Source organism: Halichoerus grypus, chromosome 8 (genome assembly GCF_964656455.1).
Source record: "Halichoerus grypus chromosome 8, mHalGry1.hap1.1, whole genome shotgun sequence".
Lineage (NCBI taxonomy): Eukaryota > Metazoa > Chordata > Mammalia > Carnivora > Phocidae > Halichoerus > Halichoerus grypus.
This window is the reverse complement of record NC_135719.1, coordinates 95,577,520-95,596,528: the sequence shown is the minus strand read 5'-3', so window position 1 is coordinate 95,596,528 and position 19,009 is coordinate 95,577,520. Positions and strand designations below refer to the sequence as shown.

The 19,009-nt window shown below is 37.9% G+C and overlaps 1 long non-coding RNA gene across 1 annotated transcript in view; it reads right to left on the bottom strand.

The window, feature by feature from the left end:
- LOC118522646 (uncharacterized) overlaps positions 1-19,009 on the bottom strand; it is a 1,210,141-nt gene that overhangs the window by 858,898 nt on the left and 332,234 nt on the right. The window contains exon 7 of the long non-coding RNA XR_013440670.1: positions 291-474. This is a non-coding gene — a long non-coding RNA (uncharacterized LOC118522646). The remainder of the gene's footprint in view (positions 1-290; positions 475-19,009) is intronic.

Here is a 19,009-nt window from a genome sequence, read left to right as displayed (position 1 = left end):
GGTGTTATACGCAAACAATGAGTCATGGAACACTACATCAAAAACTAATGATGTAACATATGGTGATTAACATATATAATAAAATAAAATTTTAAAAAAGATAATACAGAGCTTTTAGTGCCTACACATAAAAACACTAAATACACATTTGCTGTAATTAATATTAGCTCCCCAGGAGCTAGATTAGATGGACCCAAACATTTATTTGGGTCTTTTATATTTGGACACAAAAATAGGGAAAAGAAAAGGAAAAGATACCATCTTTTGAGGTATTACTGAATTATAATTACCTTTAAAATAAGGCTACTTTTGGGGCGCCTGGGTGGCTCAGTCGGTTAAGCGTCTGCCTTCGGCTCAGGTCATGATCCCAGGGTCCTGGGATCAAGCCCCGCATCAGGCTCTCTGTTCAGCGGGAAACCTGCTTCTCTCTCTCCCACTCCCCCGCTTGTGTTCCTGCTCTCGCTGTCTCTCTCTCTGTCGAATAAATAAATAAAATCTTTAAAAAATAAAATAAAATAAGGCTACTTTTTTTTCAACATGCACAACTCAACATAACAAAAAGAGCACATAAACAACTACTCCTTGGTGCACAAGCATAAAGATTTTACAGGTGAAATTTTCCCACGTGTAAAATAACAGTCATTTTAGACACAGTGCAGTCAATATAACAATCATTACACAACACTGACAATTTTGAACAGTCTCACAAAATTTGTGCCTATATGGATTATCAATTGTTTTATCTTCAGGGTTTTATACTTGGCATATTTCACGGTCTTATTTCCAAGAGGTTCTCTGCCATACCTGGGATCTTTTCATAGCTGTTAATAATCTGTCTTTAACTTAAATTCAATTATCAACTGCCATCATTTCTGTTATTTGAGTATTTCATCCTATATTCTTTTATTCAGACATATAAAGATATCAAATATGGAAATAAACTTTGATATAACTGCCTTTAAACAGCAATGATTCATGGGATAGTGTCTGCTAATTTGCTCAACTAAATAAATCCCGAACCATACCTCTGTGCAGCTAAACTTCAGTTTCTTTCTAACCTCCCTCACAATACTTTCACTGGATACATTAAGTCTCTGTCTTCCCCTAAGAAGGACTACTCCTGCTACTGCTACTTCTTATGAGGCATTTTCATTTATCAGAACTAAACAAAGACCTTGTGTGCAGTGTCTCATTTATTGTTGAAAGAGAATAGGTTATTTGGCTAAGGGCTACACTGTCAATAAGTATTGAAGCTGGAATTTGAATTAGATTGAATGACTCAAAGACCATACTTTTAACGTCGTTATATTAAGACAATATTCCAAAAGTATATAATTTATACCAAAAGTATATAATTCTGTATAATTAAAATATAATTTATGCCAAAAGTATATAATTAAAATTTATACCAAAAGTATATAATTCTGTATAATTAAAAACTATAAGTCAATATTTTACTCACTTATAGAATTTCTGTGTTTTTTTAGCATCAGTCTGATTAAATTATTTATGTTCTTTATTTATAGGAGAAAGGTAGTGTTCAATTCTGTAATTTCCTGCTGGTTTTTCCCCCAGATAATTTCAACACAATGTTATTTATTCAACTTGAATGTATAAAATTGATATCCTTTACACAGCAACCTTGAATATCACTATTTGTTTTGGGAAATTGTGTAACAAAATTATAACATGCCATTAAATGTTATACATATGAATGGAAACAAATTTAGAATAAAATAAAACTCGGCTTAAACATTGGAATTTATCAGTACTACTGATTAAAGAAACAATTTTTACTGTATTTTTTCACTGTTTTCATTATTGCTCTTACTAGAGTTGACCCTTAACACGGGTTTGAACTATGTGTGTCCACTCATACATGTTTGGTTTTTTTAATAAATACCGAAGAGTACTGTAAATATATTTTCTCTTACCATTTTCTCAACATTTTCTTTTCTCTAGCTTACTTTATTATAAGAATACAGAATATAATACATATACAAAATACATATTAATCAACTCTTTTTGGTAAGGTTTCCAATCAAAAGTTGGCTATTAAGTTTTGGGGGAGTCCAAAACTATACATGGATTTTCAACTGTGCAGTGGGTCAGTACCACATCCCCCGCATTGTTCAAGGGTCAGTTGTATTTCTTGTATTCTACAGCAGCAATTCTAAACATTTGGGATGATGACAAACTCCATTTAAATATCAGAGGGAGGCTAAGGATATTCCCTTTAAAAATACACAGAAACAAACACATGTGATATGGTGACTAACATAACATAATAAAATAAAATAAAATAAACACATACATGTGAATATATACCACAGTGTTTCATATAATTTTAGGGAATGTTTACCAGAATCCCTTTTCCAAGTGTTCAATGAGTTTGTATCGATAGAAAGTGGTAATATCTAGATTTACTCTAGATATATTCCAGTTGTCCATGCAGAAAACAGATGACACCTGGCTATAGAGCTTAACAAGATAAAATTGTTCATTATGTGAGAAATACCTGACTTGCAGGCATGAAGTACAAGAATAAAGGCTTATCAACAAGATTACTTCAGCAAAGCCAAGGGTCAAGTGAAACCACGATGTTACCCCTTAGAAGGTATAGCTTCATTTTCTATATCCAAAGAGCTTGTTTTCCAACTATGACTCTAGAACTGGACATATGAAAAATAATTTCAAACAAAAATGTTCTATTTTCCCTGGGGAAGAAGATGAAAGAGGAAAGATTCTCCTGTGTACCTTTTTCAATGACTGAATCTATGTATCTGCAAGAATCCCTCCATCCTAATATCATCAATTCTCAGGGTTGTAATAGAGTTACCTACTCAACCGTAGGGTGATACTCATTTTGTTTATGGAGAAACCAATACTCAAAGGTTTAACCCCAAGATCACAACTATGTTTCACAGAACTCCAATGTTGCCCCATTTTCCATACTTTCTCAGTGGTTCACAGCTTCAACAGTTGCTTATACCAAAGCTGTTACAATTACAGAAAATATTTAAAAGGGCCATCAGAACAGGTATGTTTAATCTTTTTGCCTCTCATGTCTAAATTCACATTCCTTCCAATTTTCTAAGTTATTTTCTATTAGCTTAATTTACTGAAAGGTGATTTGGGACAAACAGATAATTAAATCACCTTCTTTCAACCTGGATTAGTTTAATCATGACTCATAAAGCCTCATTCTCACAGAAAAAAAAATTCTGAAAGTCAGTGAACATTTAGATAATTTAAAAATAATTATATACTTAGAGTATATAAAGTTGATTATCTGACTAATGGCCATAAATAATGAGCAAATTATTAGATTATGCATATGCTAACATTTCTTTTCCTAACCTGAAGTTCTATTTAACTATTTCCATTGATTAATATTATTTCATCATTGGGATATTTAAAAACCTAGCCATTATCTTCAGAGGAAGCAGGAAAGGGAGGGAAGCAGTCAAATGGAAACTAAATACAAGAGTGATATCTCATGTGGACAAAGTATTTTAATGTACTAACAGAGACCTAAGAGCAGTAACCGTCAGCTAAATAAACAATTAGGCTTAAAATCTAACTCTCAGCACAGGTAAAATTTTCCCCAAATTTTGATAGCTTTTGGCCTAGAGGGGTTTCTAATCAGTATTTATCAGCTCCAGAAATAACACTATTTATTATGACCATTACCTATGTATATAGATACATTAAAAATTCATGGTCCTATATTTTCGCCAACATTTGCAAAAATATGTTGTTTGTGAAACTGTATTGTGCCTGAGGCAGCCTGCGTCACACCATTCCTGACTACCTAATGTCAGTTGTTCTGAAACTGGCTTCCAGATTGTCTTTATCACACTGTTTAAAGCTTTAGTCTTTTCAAACTACTTCAGCTGATCCTCGGTCATCCTAGTCCTAGGTCTTCTACTTTTTCACATTATCCTGCTCACTCTAATCTTCTTACCTTTTGCTCAAATCTTTCACTGGCTTCCTATTACCCAGTTAATTCTTGACATAGATGTGGTAGTTCTATTAATTAGCCTTCTCAAAAACATTGTGGTATGGGTGCTCCCTTTGTATTTCAAATACTGCCAGAAATCTTTGTGAGAAAAAAAGAACCCATCCATGTCCCATGAAAATTATATGGATATGAGGGAGAGTTCATAAAATTTTGCAAGTTTGGATGCACTTAATTTGGGGGCAATTGCACACAGTGACTTCGTCATAAGGTTTATGTAGAAGAGATTCCACTGGCCTCAGATGAAATTGAGATTGGGGCCAGATGCATACAACCAAGTCTGTTGCTAGTGACATCAGTTCACCTGGAGACCGTGGTGAGAAACAGACCTCTGGAACTGGTCGATAGTTTACTTCTGACCCTGGGCACCAAACATACATTGGTAACATCTCATGAGGGACTAATTCTTCTGCAATTCCCAACCCTCACCCTTACGGCAGCCACCATGTCAAGAGTACTGTGGGAATGTTATCTTTAGTTTGTATATTCCATGCCAGAATCTACTTTGTTCAAGGTGAACTTTTGAAAGGAAGTTGCACAAGTTCATACAGAAGGACACTGCACATTTCTACTCCACCGACCCCCCACTGGGCCATCCTTATCCACACTTCAGTCATGCTGTAAAATATGCCAAAAACATGAGGCCAGTTCAAAAGACAAGTGGATCCAGACATGTTTCTTGCTGAATGCCATCCTGACACCACAAACAGGACTACAGGATTCACTTCACATTTATTGCTGCTTGGATGAGATGACACTCTTTAGAATGCCAGAGCCTTCTGAAAACATGGAAAGCCACAAAGCAGTGTCGCCTGGTTGAAAAAAGAACTATGAGAACCTCCCCAGGTAAGAATACAGAGAAGTTGGAACTTCAGACTAGAGCTTAGCACTCCAAAGGTAGAGGAATTTCCCTGCCAGAAAAGACTAATTATAAAGCTAGAGTAATTACCAAAAGTGAAAAAAAATAGAAATTCTTACCATGTCAGGTGAAAACAAAGCTAGAAATTCTGAAAATGTACAGAATAAAACCAAGAAGTAAGAAACAAAACCAGAAAATTTACAGTACAAACCTGCTACCCTAGGGCAGTGAATTGGGCCTCCAACTGTCTGCAAGACCTCAAATGGCCTGGAACTTGAACCTTGAGCAGTGACCTCAAGAGGGCTACTAAGAATCATCACTCTTCTGGAAAAGATGGAGGTATAAGGCACAACAAACATAGGAATGGGTACTAATCCTGACAGCGAAGAGCCTTAAATGTACTAAGTGCTCATAGGAGCTGAATGGCACAAGGTAGCACATCCAGCCAGAAGAAAGGGGCACAAATAGGATAAAGGGAATAGAGAATGGGAAGTGAAGGTCACAGGCTGACATGCGTATGCTCTAATGCATCTGAAGTTGCATGAATATAAAAATTTCTATTCTTTCACATGATTCCTATTCTGAGTGATTCTAACTACCCAGTTGTGATTACATGCCACATGCTGAAGACTCTCAAAATCTACATGTCAAGCCAGTTTAATGTTTTCTAATTTTTTTATCCAACTGTTATCCAACATCTCCAGCCATATCAGTCATTTCTCTCAGTCATATCAAACTTGGTATTTCTGCAACTGATCTCCTCATCACTTTCACCCCGCCCATGTCTAAATGCTCCTTAATGTTAGTTTGGGTTCTCCAAGAAGCAGATACCACATAGGTATTAGAGATGTAAGAGCTTTACTGGAGACACCTGTGAAGAAGGGCTAGGTCTGGAGTAGGCAGGGAGACCCTTTAGATCACAGTGTAGATCTGACATGTGAAAGGAGGGGGTGGAGAAAGGATTGAACAGAAAAAGCTTCATACTACAGTGCAGTGCTCAGAGTCTTAGCCAGACAAATGGCAATTCCTTGAGCAAAAATTACTAGTGGAAGAGTCCCACAACAGGCAGGAATGGCCCAGCTCCAATGCTACCATAGTGACCAGGCATTGGATGCAAGGTGCTTAGGCATCCCTTGCGGCAGCCAATCCAAAGGTGATATGGTTGGAGCTATCAGTCACTACATACACTGTAATAGGTAATCTTAAAGGGACATAGGGATGATGCATCTCCCTTGCTTTCACACTCCTTATTTTCTCTCTTAGCTCATGCTCCTGCCATCCTTCTAATTTAACTAAATTAAGAACCAGTAATCATTATCTCCTCTCCTACCTCCTAAATTCCTTAAGTTTGCTTTTTAAGCATTTCCCAAATCCATCTTCTCTTCTCCATCACCCACTCCAATTGTCCCTGCTCAAATTCCCATCTTCTACTGCCTACACTACTGCACTAAATTCTAACTCCTTTACTCATTTTATTCCCCCCAAATCCACCCAATACACAGGTCTGCCAGATAAATCTATATACTTAAAAAATATAATCCTTCTATAGCTCCCCATTTCCAAGATAAAAAATATTCACACACACTCTTACCAATATATATATATATATATATAATATATATATATGATCCCCACAGCATAGGACTTCTGCCTTCTCTCCAGCATGATCTCCAGTCTTCATGATCCAAAGACATTAAATGTTTTGTACCTCCATGTCTTTGCTCTAATTTTTCCTTCTGCCTAGTATTCCTCTCATTTGGTAGGAATGTTAGTTCTTCAAGACTCAGCTCAAGCATTACTTAATCTAGTAAACTACCCTTGACCACACTGGGTTATATGCATACTCTCTAGGTTCACATAAAACCCATGCATTTTCTACATTACATTATAAATATTTGCATCTCAAGCCTTCAAAAGACCAAGTTTCTTCAGGATACTCACTCCCTGTGGAGCAAAAGCTTCAAGGTTTCTTATTCATTCATACGTTCCCCATACTTAGAAAAGCACCAGTATATAGGAGCTCAATTTATGGGAAGAGAAACAGAAGGAAAGAAAATACCCAAAAAACTATTGAACTTGGCAACATTCCAAATTTCTGTCATATCAAACCAAATCCATTGAGTGCTATAAGTTTTTACCTCCTTTAATTATTTCAACAGCCCTGTAAATTTACGTATTATAGAGAGGGAAAAGATGGCGGAGGAGTAGGGGACCCTATTCCAACCAGTCTCCGGAATTGAGCTGGATATCTACCAGCCACTCTGAGCACCCATGAAATCAGCCTGAGATGTAAGAAGATAAATCTGGATCTCTACAAACGGAATATCACAGGTGGTTGGTTTCAAGGTTGGAAGCAGGGAGCTATGACTCCACCGGCAGGTATCGGAGGATAAACAGCAGCGGGAGGGAGCCTGGCTGTGGGGATCCTACACCACTGGTGAGCAACAGCCTCGCGTGTTGGGGATGGGGCACAGACTCGCAGACTGGTAGCGGCGGGGAAAGGACTTTAGATGGAAACCGGATTGGTGGGAACGCATGTGCGAACTGGGGGTGGCTGGTGGTTTTAGAAGCACGAAGTGCAGAGACGTGCGAGCCCCGACCTGGAGGCGAGGACTGGGAGCCCTGCTGAGGGGTGCACAACCCAGGACTGCAGTTTATAGTGGCACAGACAGAAATGGAGATTGTGTGGCCTGGAGAGCTCACTGAAGAACAGACTGCAATCTCTCTGCTCTGAGGCAGAGGGTTGGAAACGGTCTCTTTTGCCCTGACTCTTGGAAGACATTTGGAAAGATGCCAGGGAAAGCCACCAGGGAACAAAAGCCCCAAAAAACTGGTTTTCACTGAGCCCATCCCCCACCACAGGGGGGCAGGGCAACTCTGCCCAAACAGGGTTGCCTGAGTAACAGTGAGGCAGGCCCCTCCCACAGAAGACAGGTTGGGAGAACAAGAGACCAGCAACCCTAAGGTCCCTAGAAAACAGGTGCATCTTGCTTGGGTTGTGGTCAATAATTTGGACTCTATACATTCCCTCAATCACCCCTCAACAGAATGACTAGGAGGAACCCCCAAAATAGGAAAGACTCAGAGATAATGACTTATGCAGATTTACAAATGGATGCAGATATAACCAAGATGTCAGAGATGGAATTCAGGCTAGCAATTGTGAAGACAATAGCTAGAATGGGGAAATCAATTAATGGCAACACAGAGTCTCTAAGGGCAGAAATGAAAGCTGAACTGGCAGAATTTAAAAATGCTATCAATGAGCTCCAATCTAATCTAGATAATTTAACAGCTAGGGTGAGGCAGAAGAACGAATTGGTGACCTGAAAGACAATTTAATAGATTAAAAAGGGAAAAGAGGAGGCCAGGGAAAAACAACTCAGAATCCATGAAAATAGAATCAGAGAAATAAGTGAAACCATGAAGCGTTCCAATGTCAGAATTATTGGAATCCTAGAGGGGGTGGAGAGAGAGAGGACTAGAAGATATATTTGAGCAAATTGTAGCTGAGAACTTCCCTCATCTGGGGAATGAAACAAACATTCGCATCCTAGAGGCAGAGAGGACCCCTCCCAAGATCAAGGAAAACAGGCCAACACCCCGGCATGTAATAGTAAAACTCGCAAATCTTAGAACCAAGGAAACCATCTTAAGGGCAGTTAGGGGGAAGAGATTCCTTACGTACAGAGGGAGGAACATCAGAATAACGTCAGACCTATCCACAGAGACCTGGCGAGCCAGAAAGGCCTGGCAAGACATATTCAGGGTACTAAAAGAGAAGAATATGCAGCCAAGAATACTTTATCTGGCAAGGCTGTCATTTAGAATGGATGGAGAGATGCAGAACATCCAACACCAGCAGAAACTGAAAGAATATGTGACCACTAAGCCGGCCCTGCAAGAAATATTAAAGGGGGTTCTATAAAAGGAGAAAGACCCCAAGAGTGATATACAACAGAAATTTACAGGGGCAATCTATAAAAACAAGGTCTTCACAGGCAACATGATGACAATAAATTCATATCTTTCAATAATCACTCTCAATGTGAAAGGCCTAAATGCTCCCATAAAATGGCACAAGGTTGAAGACTGAATAAAAAGAGAGGACCCATCCATATGCTGTCTACAAGAGACTCATTTTGAACCTAAAGATACATCCAGACTGAAAGTGAAGGGATGGAGATCCATCTTCCATGCCATCAGACCTCAAAAGAAAGCTGGGTAGCAATTCCTATAGACAAATTAGATTTTAAACTAAAGAGTGTAGTTAGAGACACAGAAGGACACTGTATCATTCTTAAAGGGTCTATCCAACAAGAAGATCTAACAATTATAAATATCTATGCCCCAACATGGGAGCAGCCATCTATATAAGCCAACTGTTAACCAAAATAAAGAGTCATATTGATAACAATATGTTAAGTGTAGGAGACCTCAAGACTCCACTCTCAGCAATAGACGGATCATCTAAGCAGAAAATTGACAAAGAAACAAGAGCTTTGAATGACACACTGGACCAGATGGACCTCATAGATATATACAGAACATTCCACCCTAAAACAACAGAATACTCATTCTTCTCGAGTGCACATGGAACTTTCTCCAGAATAGACCACATACTGGCTCACAAATCAAGTCTCAACCAATACCAAAAGACTGAGATTATTTCCTGCATATTCTCAGAACATAATGCTTTAAAACTGGAACTCAATCACAAGAAAAAATTTAGAAAAACTCAAACACTTGGAAGCTAAAGACCACTCTGCTCAAGAATGTTTGGGTCAACCAGGAAATCAAAGAAGAACTTAATTCATGGAAACCAATAGAAGGAAAACACATCGCTCCAAAGCCTATGGGATACTGCAAAGGCAGTCCTAAGGGGGAAATACATAGCCATCCAAGCCTCACTCAAAAAAATAGAAAAATCCCAAATTCATCAACTAACTCTACACCTTAAAGAACTAGAGAAAAAGCAACAAACGATGCCTAAGCCATGCATTAGAAGACAAATAATTAAGATTAGAGCAGAGATCAATGAATTAGAAACCAGAAACACAGTAGATCAGATCAACGAAACTAGAAGCTGGTTCTTTGAAAGAATTAATAAGATCGATAAAACACTGGCCAGACTTATCCAAAAGAAAAGAGAAAGGACCCAAATTAATAAAATTATGAATGAAAGGGGAGAGATCACGACTAACACCAAGGAAATAGAAACAATTATTAGAAATTATTATCAACAACTATATGCCAATAAACTGAGCAATCTGGATGAAATGGAGGCCTTCCTAGGAAACCTATAAGCTGCCAAGACTGAAACAGGAAGAAACTGACAACCTGAATAGGCCAATAACCAGTAACGAGATTGAAGCAGTGATCAAAAACCTCCCAAAAAACAAGAGTCCAGGGCCTGATGGATTCCCTGGGGAATTCTACCAACATTCAAAGAAGAAATAATATCTATTCTCCTGAAGCTGTTTCAAAAATAGAAACAGAAGGAAAGCTTCCAGACTCATTCTATGAGGCCAGCATTACCTTAATCCCCAAACCAGGCAAAGACCCCATCAAAAAGGAGAATTTCAGACCGATATCCCTGATGAATATGGATTGCAAAATCCTCAACAAAATCCTAGCTAACAGGATCCAACAATACATTGAAAGGATCATCTACCATGACCAAGTGGGATTTATCCCCGGGATGCAAGGGTGGTTCAACATTCACAAATCAATCAATGTGATAGAACACATTAATAACAGGAGAGAGAAGAACGATATGGTCCTCTCAATTGACGCAGAAAAAGCATCTGACAAAATACAGAATTCTTTCCTGATTAAAACTCTTCAGAGTATAGGGATAGAGGGAACATTCCTCAAGTTCATAAAATCCATCTATGAAAAACCCACAGCGAATATCATCTTCAATGGGGAAAAGCTGAGAGCCTTTCCCTTAAGATCAAGAACACGTCAAAGATGTCCGCTCTTACCACTATTGTTCAACATAGTATTAGAAGTCCTAGCAACAGCAATCAGACAACAAAAAGAAATAAAATGTATTCAAATTGGCAAAGAAGAAGTCATATACTTCCAAAAGCTAGTGAAACAAAAGCAAAAATGGACTTTTGGGGCTTCATCAAGATAAAAAGCTTCTGCACAACAAAGGAAACAGTCCACAAAACAAAGAGGCAACCCACAGAATGGGAGAAGATATTTGTAAATGACACTACAGATAAAGGGCTGGTATCCAAGATCTATAAAGAACTTCTCAAACCCAACACCCAAAAAACAAATAATCAAGTCAAAAAATGGGCAGAAGACATGAACAGACACTTCTCTGAAGAAGACATACAAATGGCTAACAGACACATGAAAAAATGTTCATCATCATTAGCCATCAGGGAAATTCAAATCAAAACCGCATTGAGATACCACCTTACACTAGTTAGAATGGCAAAAATGGACAAGGCAAGAAACAACAAATGTTGGAGAGGTTGTGGAGAAAGGGGAACCCTCTTACACTGTTGGTGGGAATGCAAGTTGGTACAGCACTTTGGAAAACAGTGTGGAGGTGCCACAGAAAATTAAAAATAGAGCCACCCTATGACCCAGCAATTGCACTCCTGGGTATTTACCCCAAAGACACAGATGTAGTGAAAAGAAGGGCCATATGCACCCCAATGTTCATAGCAGCAATGTCCGCAATAGCCATACTGTGGAAAGAGCTGAGACGCCCTTCAACAGATGAATGGATAAAGATGTGGTCCATATATACCATGGAATATTACTCAGCCATCAGAAAGGATGAATACCCAACTTTTACATCAACATAGATGGGACTGGAGGAGATTATGCTAACTCAAATAAGTCAAACAGAGAAAGTCAATTATCATATGGTTTCACTTACTTGAGGAACATAAGGAATAGCATGGAGGACATTAGGAGAAGGAAGGGAAAAATAAAGGGGGGGAAATCGGAGGGAGAGATGAACCATGAGAGACTATGGACTCTGAGAAACAAACTGAGGGTTTTAGAGGGGAGGGGGGTGGGGGGATGGGTTAGCCCGGTGATGGGTATTAAGGAGGGCACGTACTGCATGGAGCACTGGGTGTTACACGAAAACAATGAATTGTGGATCACCACATCAAAAACTAATGATGTACTGTATGGTGATTAACATAACATAATAAAAAATTTTTTTTAAAAAGTTAGGTATTATATTTTCACTAGAAAAGGTTCAGTGAGGTCAAATAAGGTTCTGAGATTTAATCCAGTCATTTGATTCCAAAGGATCATTTCTTTTGCCTTCCTTCATAGTCCAATTTAATTCCAATGACTAAATTCAAGGGTATAGTCAATTCCATGGTATAGTCAAGTCTAATTACACTCAAAGACACTCTGTGCCATACTGGGAAAAGTAAGGGCTTTAAAATTAATTGGACTTGGATTTGCTACTTACTAGATATGAGCATTAAGAAAAATATATACACTTCATAATATTCATTTGTTTTTCTAGGGAAAAAAAAAGTATACCAGTACCTATTTTGCAGGAATCTTTTTAAGAACCATACAGAACTGATATATATTACCTAGCATGATGCCTGGTGAAGATTAAGCATTAAATACACAGTTGGCAAAAGTGGAATGGATTATTTCATCCAGACAGAGCAGGGCTACTAGAATCAGAGAAATGGTCTACCACATTATATTCCTGGTCTGTCCCAGTCTCAGATAGAGATGGTAACAAAGGACTACAAACAGTAAGTCAACAGACCAGAAGGTAAATTCAAAAAGGGCTTTTGTAACCATCAATAGATTAATCTTTGAGGATTGATAAGTAAAAATATAGTTTAAAAACAATTGTCTGAAGATACATTCTTCTATAATTGAACAGGTGTAGTAGACAACCCAAATATAAGCCATTTCATTTCTTTTCTGTGTACCTCTCTCATGCGGAAAATATCTTTTGAAAAAGGTATTTTCTTAGAAATTTGATATTTGGAGGTATCAAAAATACTGCAAAATGCAAGAATCCTGTTGAGTGCATTTGATTCACACGATAAATTAATCATCATTTCAACTGGGTTATCTACATATTTCCTGAGAGTATAAGGCTTGGAAAACGTCTTGGTTCTTGGTGCTTCTCTTACTTGCAGCAGCCAGTTGCGTTGTGAAAATGTACAGTCTTTTAGCAATTCATGAAGATGGCTAATGAACTCAGAATTCTTGCTGCACCCCATATGTTTATTACCCTATTCATTGGTTCTGTTGGGCAAAGAATTTGAAGACAACTTATACCTCATTTTGATCCAAATCTTGACACACCCTCAAAATATTACCAGATCTTTTAAAGCAATTTAAAAATCAATTTGAGGGCAAGTCTACACTGAAAGAGCAAGTCTAGACATGCCCAATCATTCAGTGACTGCTCAACAGTGGAAAAGCAGGCTGGGGATACAGACAATTTGTACAGGTGCGGGAGTATTTATAATGCTCTATTCTATGGCAGAAATAAAGTGGAGATCAAGATCTTTCTGTGAATATTTCTATCTTAACCTTTTCTGTCCTTTTGTTAAGTAAAAATAAATTATTTACATCTTTGCTAAAGCGTAAGAAGAAAGAGGTATAAAGATACCTTGAGGATGGTTCATCTACTGTGGTTTTCCTGTTTATAAGATTTGTAAGATTATTTATCCTGAACTCTTACTGGAAGCATTAAAAGAACAAAATTACCCTAAAAATTTCTACCTATTTATAAAAAAAATTGCCTATTTAAATAATTCATTCCATGTAAAAAAAAAATGTTAAATATTTGCTAAAGTGCTTGAGATGTGGTGATGGAGTGTTCTCTGCAGCTGATTATAGACCAATTTGTGCTATACGGAAAGGTTGTCATTGGTAAAGGATGGTCAAAATGACAGGACTAAAGTGCTGCTAACGATTAAGAGTGCAGCAGTTTTATTTATGTATTTTGGTTGGTATCAATTGTTTTAGAGCTTCCCTTGCTACCTTGCAACTGAATATTACATATCATTTCTAAGGTAGAACATTTTGTTCAAGAGAAAAGTTTGTCTTACAGTTGATATTGATAGATTCCTAACTGAGTGCTAAAAGGATTCCAGAAGTGACTACCCAGTGGGCATCAAAAGCTTGAGAACTAGCCATCTGCCCATTGATTAAATCATTTTTCTGCCATAAGTTGATTTATGGACACCAATTTCCAACCATTCTACAGAGTTATATCTGAATCAGGTGACTATACTCTAATTGTCCACTGAGCAAATGCTATATTTCTGATCAGCTCATTCATCTCATTAGTTTCAGATTAAAGTGGTCTTTAGACTGAGGAACCACACTGCCAATAAAAGTCACACTGGCCTGACAAGAAAGATCTGATTTGCTGGAAGAGATTTCCATTTATTAATATAAAAGAAGGTTATACTTTCCAGATAAATTGTTTTCTTATAGGATAGATTTCAATGAAAATTGGGGACAGTAGTGCATTTCCCAGGAAAACAATCACAGGCCAATAGATTTATCAAATATAAGCAAGGAAACTAGACAGTTACCACTGAATGGAATCTGCATTTATGTGGCCTAATTATGGCAGTCATTTAGAGTAATAAAACTCACTACTGATTGTCATCACTAGTTTACTATTGGTAAACAGGTATATTTTTCTGCTTGAAAACATCAATTTTAAAATTCTACAATGAGGGTTTTAAAAATACGGCCCTCTTAGGATAGAGTTATATAAAGTCAAAAACACAATTTATCAAAGCACAAAAGTTCAAGGTGCCTTAACATAAGCAAGACCTTCAAACCATTCACTGAGACAGAATTATGTACTTCTAAAAACCAGCTTTATTATATCTAGGCAGTAGCATAATATGTTAGTACTTCTAAGAGGATATTTTATCTAAATAAGAACTGAGATTTTTAATTAAAACAAAATTAAAGTAGCATTTGGGCCTAAAACAATAAGCATATTTTGGTGGTTTTTAAAATCTGTTGCCTTTTTATGTTATGGCTGGCCAACATTTACAACTGTATGCTTTCTTGGTACTCAATTAAAAAAGACAATTTCAATTCATTACAGGTTATGTTCCTTTTAAGAGTGATCATTGAGTCACTGTAATAAATTCAGATGATCATAAATTTCTTCCTAGAATTCTATTTCTTATACACTCTGGTTTACTTGGAAGCTATTTTAATAATATGGTACTAATCAATATATTCCATTGTATAAAGAACTAACTACAGAACTCCAATTCCCAAGATCTAATTATTCAGTATATAATAGAAATTTACCAATAAATATACTTGGAAAGCTGCTTGAGAACAAAAGGACTTTTAATACCATGAAAAGGAATTAAATTATGCTGAGGCACAGAGAAGTATAATGTGGCCTGTGTATAGACTTCTATGAGTCCATTTGAGATGTACAAAGTTTTCACAACTGCTTTCAAAATGTTCTCTGTAACAAAGATCCCTTTCAACCTAAGAGAAACATTTGGAATGCTGAGAAATGTAATATCAGACAACCCCAATATTCTTACACCATGTATCATGCAATCAGCATGCAGGGACAGAGGTGCTGTGCACAGCACACTCCGTTAGTTCGGTGACTATAAAGTCAGAAGTTTGAGTAAGCATTATTAGCCAAACAACTGCCAAAGGCAAAAACGCCACTCAGTCTTTTATGCCCCGTCTTTCCTTCGCTTTGGGGATAGCCAACTCTGATTTGCTTTTTATCTAATTCAATCTCACCTCAAAGATTAAAAAAAAAAAAAAAAATTCCAACTGAATAAAGCACCATAGCCTCCTAGGAAAGCTCAAAGAAATATTAAATGTAGGGGCGCCTGTGTGGCTCAGTCAGTTGAGATGCTGACTCTTAACTTTGGCTCAGGTCGTGATCTCCGGATCCTGGGATCGAGCCCCAAGTCGGGCTCCTTGCTCAGCGGGGAGTCTGCTTCAGGATTCTCTCTCCCTGAGCCCCTCCCCCCTGCTGTTGCCCTTTCTCTCAAATCTTAAAAATAAAATAAAAGAACTATCAAATGTAGTCCCTGATTTCATAATAGAGAGATTTCACTTCCAGCTCCATTTCTGAGGGAAGGTTTTACGCATGAAGAATTAGTAAGACATTTATTCTTTAAGAGTCAAACCTCTGAACCAGTTCTCAAATGGCTGCACATTGGAACCATCTGGAGAGCTCCAAAACCTACTGAGGCCCAGGTCCTATGCCCAGAAATCCTAATTAATCTAGGGGGTTGGGGACTTTTAGAAGTTCTTTTACTATTCAGACAACTTAAAGAACAATTGCTCTATGTCCTTCATTTATTTCAGTGGTTCTCAACCAGGGATGATTTTGTTTCCCCCTCCTCAGGGGGACATTTGGCACTATCTGGAGACATTTTTGATTGTTCACAATTGGGAGAGTGCTACTTGCATCCATTGAGTAGAGGCCAGAAATGCTGGCAAACATCCTATAATGCACAAGACAGCCCTCACAAAGAATTATCAGATCGAAAATGTCAATAGTGCCATGGCTGAGAAACCCAATTCACTCATTCAAGAAATAGGAGCCAAAGAACCTGACTCTGTGCCAGACAGTGCTAGGTTCTGGGACCTGAGAAATGAAGGACTCAGCCTCTGTCCTTCAGAATTATCCTCCCAAGCAAGGGCAATGAAGCAAACCTCAAAGAACAGTACAATGTGAGAACTGGGCTAGAGCTAATCACAAGGGAATATGTGTACAACAGGAGAAGTAACACCTATGCTTATGAGGAGGGAGAAGGGAGGCTTCCATAGAAGAGGGCACTCTCCATCAGCATCAGCTGCTGTGGTGGCTGGACTCAGATATTCTGGGTTCAAATTCAGACTTCACCACACAAACTAGCTGCGTCTTTGGATAAGTTACAGAACCCTGCTGTACCTCAGTTTTCTTATCTGTAAAATCCAAAAAATACTATTTATCTCAAAATGGGGATTGAATGAGTTACTATATGTAAAGAACTTAGAATGATGCCCAATACATAGTGGGTACTTAATACTTTATCATCATTGTGGTTATTTTTGTTGACATATAGAAGTCAAGTACGGAAGTTAACTCCGGGCAAAGGGAATATTGGGTGCAACAATCGAAGGAAGCAATGGCATACCATGTTTAGAGAACTATGTAAAGTTCACTACTGCTGGGCATAATGATTAAGTTGGGGCTTAGCAAATATCGAAGATGGAGAGGTAGGCAGTGTAGTGAACTAGAGGCAAAAACTCCAGTTTTTGTCCCTCCCTATAGCCACACACTTTGCTATGTTCATTTGTTGTTCCTTCCATTGAAAGTCTATTCCTCTACCTCTTGTATCTGGGCTAACTTTATGACTCATCTTGGCCAATGTAAGCCAACAGAAGTAGCAGTTGGGACCAAGCCTAGGCCTCAAAAGGCCTGTGAATTTCTACTCCCTCTTCTGGAATTTTGCTTAACAGCCAAAAAACAAACTCTGCCTAGCCTTCTGGAAAAGCAAACTCATGGTCTGATCCACTCCATCGCACCAGCCAAGAGCCACCCACTGGGCGCCTGCCAGCTAACCACAGATGCAGGAGATCTAGGTGAGGTAAGCTAAGCCTGAGCAAGATCAGCAAAACACCCCCTCCGACCTGTAGACTAGTAGAGAATACACTGTTGTTTTAAGTCACTGGATTTAGGGGTTGTTATTGCAACATTCTTACAGCAACAGATAACTAAAATATCCAGACACAGAAACATCCAGATTATGGGATATCATTATATGCCATGGCATGGAGTTTGAATTTTTATTTTGAAGCCAATGAGGAATCACTGAATGACAGTTAGCAGGAGACATCTAGGAAGAGTTTTAAGAAAAACTATCATGGCAGCAATGAGACAGAGGGATCAGGGTAGGGCACACCTGGAGCTGCAACTGGAGATAAAAAGGATTTGATGTCCGAGCTGCCATTGCTTAGTCACTGCTAAATTACAAAATTAAGAACTATGAAGAAGCTTAGTATTTAATAGAAAAAGTAGATTTTAAAAATTATGATCTAATAAGTGTAATATTAGTATCCCCCCAAAAATTCTAGAAAGCTGTTAAATTCTCTAAGACCATTTCATGCCCAATTAACCCTTTCATTTTTGATAGAATTACTAAAATGGTAAAAGAGTTGATAACACAGACATATCTTAATTCAAGGAGAAGTCAGACTGACCATCTTTGGGAATGGTACAGAGACACTTCTTCAGTGAATGGGATGATAAATTCTAACTTCCATTTCAACTCTCCTTTTCTAGGGTTCTATTGGGAAGAAGTAGTAAAGATTTGGAACTGCAGTGCACTCGTTTGTTTATAACCGCCTACCATCATCACTGCTGCCATCACATTTAGAAGGCAACCTTTGGTCTCTAGAACAAGCAGGACAGGAATTGACAGGAAACCAATGTAAAGCCTTATGTATATCCATACAGCACAACTCTAAGATTTATAGATAAAATACCATTGACCATATTTTACAGAAAAGACAGACTATGTGACTTCCAAGGTTCTTAGTGAACAAATCAGAATAGAAAACAGAACTAAGGTCTTCAGTGATTTTTTCCCCCATTAAATACCTATGCCTGCCTCTTGCTTCAATACTCTATACTTGGTCATGAGATTCTTTAGTTTTAGAAAATAACCACTTAGGCTTTACCTAAATTGTAATGAATGTTTTGTGAGCCCTTTCTATTCTCAGACAGATCTTTTTCCACTCCATCTCTATTTCACTGTACTACCCAGGCCAATGATCAGATTTTAGATTAATCTTAGATTTTTCCCCTTCTGTTTATAAGTTTCTCCTGCCTTTCTGCTACTCAAGCTTGCTCAAAATGTGACTCTCCTCCTTTTCCTATCCAATTCCCAAACCTAGCATTCAAAGTCAGTTTCTACATGGAACACAAACCTTAGCCATCTGAGTGCCTTTAAAATTTCAGTATGCAATCAGAAATAATTTCTCCACACATTTGGTCTGTTTCAGTGCTTCCAAAATGACTACAATAAATCTGTGAATCATGCCTAGAACATCTTTTTTTTTCCAGACCATGATTTCTTTTATTACTTTCAAAGTCTTGGATAATT